Source organism: Gymnodraco acuticeps, unplaced genomic scaffold, assembly GCF_902827175.1.
Source record: "Gymnodraco acuticeps unplaced genomic scaffold, fGymAcu1.1, whole genome shotgun sequence".
NCBI lineage: Eukaryota > Metazoa > Chordata > Actinopteri > Perciformes > Bathydraconidae > Gymnodraco > Gymnodraco acuticeps.
Genome location: NW_022991973.1, coordinates 425,201 through 433,028, shown reverse-complemented (window position 1 = coordinate 433,028; position 7,828 = coordinate 425,201).

Sequence of the window (7,828 nt, the reverse complement as noted above, 5' to 3'; positions counted from 1 at the left end):
CGTCACGGGGTTAAGGGATAGTGGATAGGAGAATTCAAAAGGACTTAGGAGAAGAGACTGTGGTACTTTAGAGAATCCGAATGCACTTTCACTATCTGACGTGTTTATGATGCGCCAGCGGACGTCATTTTGTGCGTCTGCTGCTGTGGGGAAACTATGGAAACTACAGTTTTCTATACAGCGGACTACAACATGGATGTTTAATAAGAACGACGGACTCATCTAGAGACTCTGCACTGTGCTCTGTTGCTGTTGCTTTATGCTTTATGAACGTGGACAACAGAGAAACATATTCTTCATGACCAAAGTTGGAATTGAAATAAAAAATGAAAGTGAAACTTATGCTCGTCACCCTCTCCCTCCGGTCCACATTAATACAAATGATCCCAATACGTATGATTGCATGAACTATGTAAATATCTTAAAATCAATACAAATGTATTTATTATAAACGTTAGTCCTTAACATCTATCACTGTGTATATCACCATTCAAACATCTTTTAAAAGTTGAACAAACTCCACACAGCTCAGTAAAGACTGTGAGATGTTGACTTTATTTGATCATTTCAGTAAAAACTAACGTTCATATTTCTCTTTTTGATTATAATACTGATGAACGTTCAAAACAAAGCACTTTGGCAACTTACCACATACTTTTAAAAAGCTTAATAAGCACCATAACTTTCATGATATAATTTCTCCGTCATAATCGTTTGTGTCCGTGAACGGCCGACTGTTGTGTGACGTCAAATGCTGGAGCCGAATAGTCCATTTAGTTTAGGAATCTTCCTAACCGAGTGAAATGACCCGGAAGTCCCTCAGTGGCAGCCATGATAAGTGCCGTTCGAATTCTCTAGAATGATAGGAAAGGAGGGTTGCATTCCAATAGTCCATTTAGCTTAGGAACCTTCCTAACGGAGTGAAATGACCCGGAAGTACGTCACTGGCAGCCATGATAAGTGCCGTTCCAATTCTCCAAATGAAAGGAAAGGAGGTTTCAAACTTCCTTTATAACCTCCTTTAGCTTAGGAACCACTGGACCTCCCTAACCGAAAGGAGAGGAGAAAATGCTACCCCACAATGCATTGCAGCCGCAGCATATGCCATCACAACAGTCGCCCGTTCACGGAAACAACCGATTATGAAAGAGAAATGATATCATGAAAGTTACGGGGCTTATTAAGCATTTTAAAACGTATGTGGTAAGTTGCCAAAGTGCTTTTTTCTGAACGTTCATCAGTATTATAATCAAAAAGAGAAATATGAACGTTAGTTTTTACTGAAATGATCAAATGAAGTCAACATCTCAGTCTTTACTGAGCTGTGTGGAGTTTGTTCAACTTTTAAAAGATGTTTGAATGGTGATATACACAGTGATAGATGTTAAGGACTAACGTTTATAATAAATACATTTGTATTGATTTTAAGATATTTTCATAGTTCATACAATCATACGTATTGGGATCATTTGTATTAATGTGGACCGGAGGGAGAGGGTGAAGAGCATACGTTTCACTTTCCTTTTTTATTTCAATTCCAACTTTGCTCATGAAGAACATGTTTCTCTGTTGTCCACGTTCATAAAGCATAAAGCAACAGCATCAGAGCACGGTGCACAGTCTCTAGATGAGTTTACAGTAGTCCCTCGTTCTTATTAAACATCCATGTTGTAGTCCGCTGTATACAGTGATAGATGTTAAAGGTGACATGTTATGCTTTTCCGGTTAGTACCCATCCCCTTGTGTGTTATGAAGGTTTTTATGCATGTAAACGGTGTGCAGAGTCAAAACCCTCAAAGTACACCATGTAGGCCTAGGGAGTAAAACTCTAAAACAGAAAATACCTCCCCAAAACGCCTCGTTGGAGATACGTCACTGTCCATTTGATTCTTCCGGGGACATCATGATGTCATGTCGTCCCCTGAACGAAATGGACCAATCCGTGGAGCCGTTACGTTACGTCCGCGGAGCCGTTACGTTAAGCCCCCGCTGATTGGTCCAAATTGACCAATCCACGGACTTCCTCACACACTCAGTGCATGCAGCTCTGCTGATCTCTCCTCCCTGGCTGCAAGCTGATAACAGACAGTCGGGATCGCGGCGAAATTCTCTCTGCAGACCCATTCTCACAGCGTTTACAGGGTTGCCAACTTTGGGTACCTGGCTGGAGTGAGATTTTGATATCATGGGTTTAATTACACATGCCAGCGCACTAAATGACTGCTATCGTGTCAATAGCGGGACCTTAGCATATATATATGATATATATATACAATATACAAATACACAATATTGTACACAGACTATAAAGGGCACAACGTTTAATTCATTGAAAGTCAAACACATGTTTGTTTCCACTGTTTTATTGTGTGCATAGGCCTGTCGCGATAAGCAATTAATTGACTTATCGTACGATAAATAAAAATGAACTCCATAACTTTTCTGACCCCGATAAATTTCCATTTACATGAGGATGTGACTAGCAGTTTGAAAGGATGTACTTGAATTATTATTATATATTATTATTATCATTATGTCAGTGGTCTAAAATGGTCATACAACGGTGCCGACAATATTATCGTTTATCACAATAATTTCCGGGAAAATGTATCCAACAAAATTAATTATCGTGAGAGGCCTATACATGAAACACACAGACACAAACAAATCTACAGACTTACTCCAAACTGTCAAATATATTAATTAACGCACTCTCACTCTCATATACTCTATTTTGGCCAAGTAGAACAATAAGCAGCAGACTTTTACTTTTTATAATTTCTACTGGATCTTAGATCTGTGCAATACCGGTCGGGCATTGACCAACCGGCTCCCACTGCTCTGCTGTCTGTTAACGTTGTTAAGAGTGGTGGGGGCGGGGAGGGAGCGGATCGACAGCTTGAGCAGCTGTCAACTCAACATTGTAAATAACCAACCAAAAACGATCGCCGGTTCATCTTGTTTTTCTTTGTTTTTGGCGTGAGAATAGTTTGGGCAGCGTGAGAGCGTGAGATTGAGAGTGAAAGCGTGTGTCACACGCCAGATGCGTGAGAGTTGGCAACCCTGCGTTTATCAACCCTTTTCTTACTCAATATCAAGCCACACTTATTGTTTTTACTTCGGCTGTGACTTTGTGTGTGCTCAGGGTGAGTTTGGCTGTGTTTCGCTGTGTATCGCTAAACAAGGAAATCACACCTCCATGGAGTTTAGCGCGATTCACAACGTCCCGACTGGTCCCGACCAATCGGAGCACACTGGGCTCACAGGGAGGGGGGGGGGGGGGGGGGGGCAAGAGCTGCAACGAGCCGTTTAGTGGACAGATTAGGCTTGTTTGAGACAAGCGAGACCTGCGCAGTTGCGATCAACGTCTTGCTAGTGCGTGCATGATGGTTAGTCATTTTGTCCGACTTGCTCTGGAGGCTCGCCTACATGAGACGTTGAAATCTCGCGGGACAAAGACGCCCGCAGCCTTGAGAGCGAGGCGGTGCAGTTCCTCTCCACGGGCTGCGGAAGCGAAATGCTTGATGGGAAACGACTCACTGGTATCTCGAGCTGAGCGTTCATTGGTGATTTTTACCACGTGCTGGTGATGAAACTCTCCAATTGGCTCGGCAAAAGTTTGTTGTTGTTTTGTGTCAGTTTTACGTCGCCCCCTCCATTAAACATTTTCATAATTGTTCCACAATGTTTATCATCATGAAATTCATATCTATATATGTTATACTATACTTGCACTGCTTACCATTTTCATACTTTATAATCCATCCATCTTCTCCCGCTTATCCGTGGTCGGGTCGCGGGGGTAGCAGTTCCAGCAGAGAGCCCCAAACTTTCTTTTCCCTGGCGACATCAACCAGCTCTGACTGGGGGATCCCAAGGCGCTCCCAGGCCAGCGAAGAGATATAATCCCTCCACCTGGTCCTAGGTCTACCCCTTGGTCTCTTCCCAGCTGGACGTGCCTGGAACACCTCCCTAGGGAGGCGCCCAGGTGGCATCCTAACTAGGTGCCCGAACCACCTCAACTGGCTCCTTTCGACGCGAAGGAGGAGCGGCTCAACTCCGAGTCCCTCCCTGATGACCGAACTTCTCACCTTATCCCTAAGGGAGACACCAGCCACCCTGCGGAGAAAACCCATCTCGGCCGCTTGTATACTTTATAATATCTTAGCATATTCATACACACTGTTCATACTGCTCACAGGCTGATATCTAGTGTATTCATACCCCTCCCTGTTTATTTATCATTAAATTCATTCTATATTTTATTCTGTAGATTGTGTACATTGTAGTGCCAGGAAAAGGGAGTCGGAGGCAGTGTATTAAGAACAGAGTTCCAATCTTTATTAGCCATTAATAACAGAGAGGTTATCACATCAACTGCTCTGCTTGACGAGCTAGCAGGAATGGAAGCTAACGCTACCGGTGTTCCCACTAAAGGGTCCGTGTGGCAACAAAATACGAGAGGTGAATTATGTCCAATAACGTGTCACCACAACATTACTTTTCACTTTACTGCTTGTTGCACCTGGTTAGAAGCTAAACTGCATTTCGTTGTCTCAGTACCTGTAATATGTGCAATAACAATACAGTTTAATCTAATCTTGAGCAGTGTAGTGCCAAGAGATATGGAGTCAGAGGCGGTGCAAGGAAGGTGCAAGAATAGTGATTTATTCACAAGCTGCAAAGGACATGTTGTCGGGTCGCAGCCCGGGTCGACAAGAGAGAGAGCCAAGAGGGCACACACTATTTATAGGTAACCCATAACATGTCCGTGTGGGAACAATAACCGCAACTGTAGTTCCAAGTTTGAATTATGTCCCAGTGGTTAAATAGGTGGTCACCACACAAGCCCCCCCAGAATTCAAACATGGCAAAAAAATATATATCCCCACGTCCGTGGAGGAAGCACCACAAGGGCCGAGGAGGGTGGGGCTGCAGGTGAGGACCGGGCCATGAAAGGGGGCCGCAGGAGAGGGCAGGGGCCCTAACGAGGGCGAGGGCACCCACACCGGGGGCGGGCCGTCGTAAGGGGGCCGCAGTAGGTGTCGCGGAGAACCCAGCAGGAAAGAGCGCAACCTGGCCGCAGGCAGACGCACAACGGCGGCGGGCACGAAGTCCTCGGCAGGCGTCGAGGTATCCCCGGAAGAGAGGAGCAGTCCCCCCGGGAGGAAGGAGCGCAACCCGGCCGCAGGCAGACGTGCAACGGCGGCGGGCACGAAGTCCTCGGCAGGTGTCGAGGTATCCCCGGGAAGCAGGAGAGCAACCCGGCCGCAGGCAGACGTGCTGCGGCGGCGGGCATGAAGTCCTCAGCAGGCGCTGAGGCATCCCCGGGAAGCAGGAGAGGCCAGACAGGGTCCCGGAGCGCGCCACCCATGGGCCGATGGAGCATGGGCGACGTCCGGAACTGTCGAGGCGAGAGGGGGTCCAGGAGTGCGCCACCCAGGCGCCGATGAACGTGAGTGGCGTCTGGATATCCCCGGAAAGCAGGAGAGGCCAGACAGGCTCCGGAGCGCGCCACCCACGGGCCGATGGCAGCATGGGCGACGTCCAAAACCGTCGAGGCGAGACGGGGTCCAGGAGTGCACCACCCAGGCGTCGATGAAAACGTGAGTGGCGTCTGGAACTGCCGTGGAGGTGGTGAAAAAGGTGAGAGTGTCCACATGAGGTCAACCGGCTGGTCGAACCTCCTCTCCGGCACCAGAAAAAAAAAAAAAAAAAAAAAAAAAAAGGGCTGATAGCCGTTAGCACTAGCCGTCGTTAGCCCCACGTGGTTAGCCGCTAGCTGCCGTCAACCAGCGCAGCTGGGACGTGCAGCCGCACGCCTCAAAGTAACAAGCCCACGAGGCAGCAATCGGGTTGCTGGTCGACCCAGCACGTCGTGCATGGTCTCCCTGTAGCCGGAAGGCCGATGCGGGAATGGCGAGCAAAGTCCCCAGCCATTCCGCGGGGCGCGCACCGAGCCTCAGTCCGCGGGCCGGTGGCAGCCACGGACGTCTCCAATCAATCCCCGGCATTTCGAGAAAGAAACCTGAGTTTCCTTTGCGGTGTTCGGGTCCGTCTCGGAAACTTCTCAAGACGCTGTCGGGGTCACCTGTGTAGTGCCGAGAGATATGGAGTAAGAGGCGATGCAAGGAAGGTGCAAGAATAGTGATTTATTCACAAGCTGCAAAGGACATGTTGTCGGGTTGCAGCCCGGGTCGACAAGAGAGAGAGCCAAGAGGGCACACACTATTTATAGGTAACCCATAACATGTCCGTGTGGGAACAATAACCGCAACTGTAGTTCCAAGTTTGAATTATGTCCCAGTGGTTAAATAGGTGGTCACCACAGCAGGAACAAATGTATTTACTTAGTACATATCTGACATTAACGATTAAACACGTGTGCATTCTTTATAAATGCAAACCGACGGTATGCACCTTAAAGTTGTTTGCAATCAAGAAGAAGAAGAAGAAGAAGAAGAAGAGCTGTCCGACTTCAGGCGAGCTTTTTGAGACCTCCCCCGGCTGCGATCGGCTATTCTCGTCTACTTTCGAGGCGAGCCGCAACGCGTCTCAAACAAGCCTAGTGAATACACGTAGTTTACAGAGATGCTGTATGCGAAACAAGTGAGTTTGGAAAATTGCACAGTATAAATCTATTCTAGTAGACCTCAACAATGGAATTTTGATCAGTGGAAATGGCCATGACATGTGACCTTTAAGGAAGTCCTAACGTTTATAATAAATACATTTGTATTTATTTTAAGATATTTTCATACAATCATACGTATTGGGATCATTTGTATTAATGTGGACCGGAGGGAGAGGGTGATGAGCATACATTTCACTTTCCTTTTTTATTTAAATTACAACTTTGGTCATGAAGAATATGTTTCTCTGTTGTCCACGTTCATAAAGCATAAAACAACAGCATCAGAGGACGGTGCAGAGTAGGCTTGTTTGAGACGCGTTGCGGCTCGCCTCGAAAGTAGACGAGAATAGCCGATCGCAGCCGGGGGAGGTCTCAAAAAGCTAGCCTGAAGTCGTACAGCTCGGAGTCGTCTTCTTCTTCTCTCCGTTTTTTGGCGGATTGCAAACAACTTTAAGGTGCATACCGCCACCTCCGGAGTCGGCTTGACTCGGTTTGCATTTATAAAGAATGCACACATGTGTTTAATCGTTAATGTCAGATATGTACTAAGTAAATACATTTGTTCCTGCTCAAGATTAGATTCAACTTTATTGTTATTGCACATATTACAGGTACTGAGACAACGAAATACAGTTTAGCTTCTAACCAGGTGCAACAAGCAGTAAAGTGAAAAGTAATGTACACAATAGACAGAATAAAATATAGAATTAATTGAATGATGAATAAACAGTGAGGGGTATGAATACACTAGATATCAGCCTGTGAGCAGTATGAACAGTGTGTATGAATATGCTAAGATATATAAAGTATGAAAACAGTAAGCAGTGCAAGTATAGTATAACATATATAGATATTAATGTCATGATGATAAACATTGGAACAATGATGAAAAATGGGAATGGATGTGGCGACGTAAAACGGACACAAAACAACAACAAACTTTTGCCGAGCCAATTGGAGAGTTGCATCAGCAGCACGTGGTAAAAACCACCAATGAGCGCTCAGCGAGTCATTTCCCCATCAAGCATTTCGCTTCCGCAGCCCGTGGAGAGGAACTGCCGCGCCTCGCTCTCAAGGCTGCGGGCGTCTTTGTCCCGCGAGATTTCAACGTCTCATGTAGGCGAGCCTCCAGAGCAAGTCGGACAAAATGACTAACCATCATGCAACGCACTAGCAAGACGTTGATCGCAACTG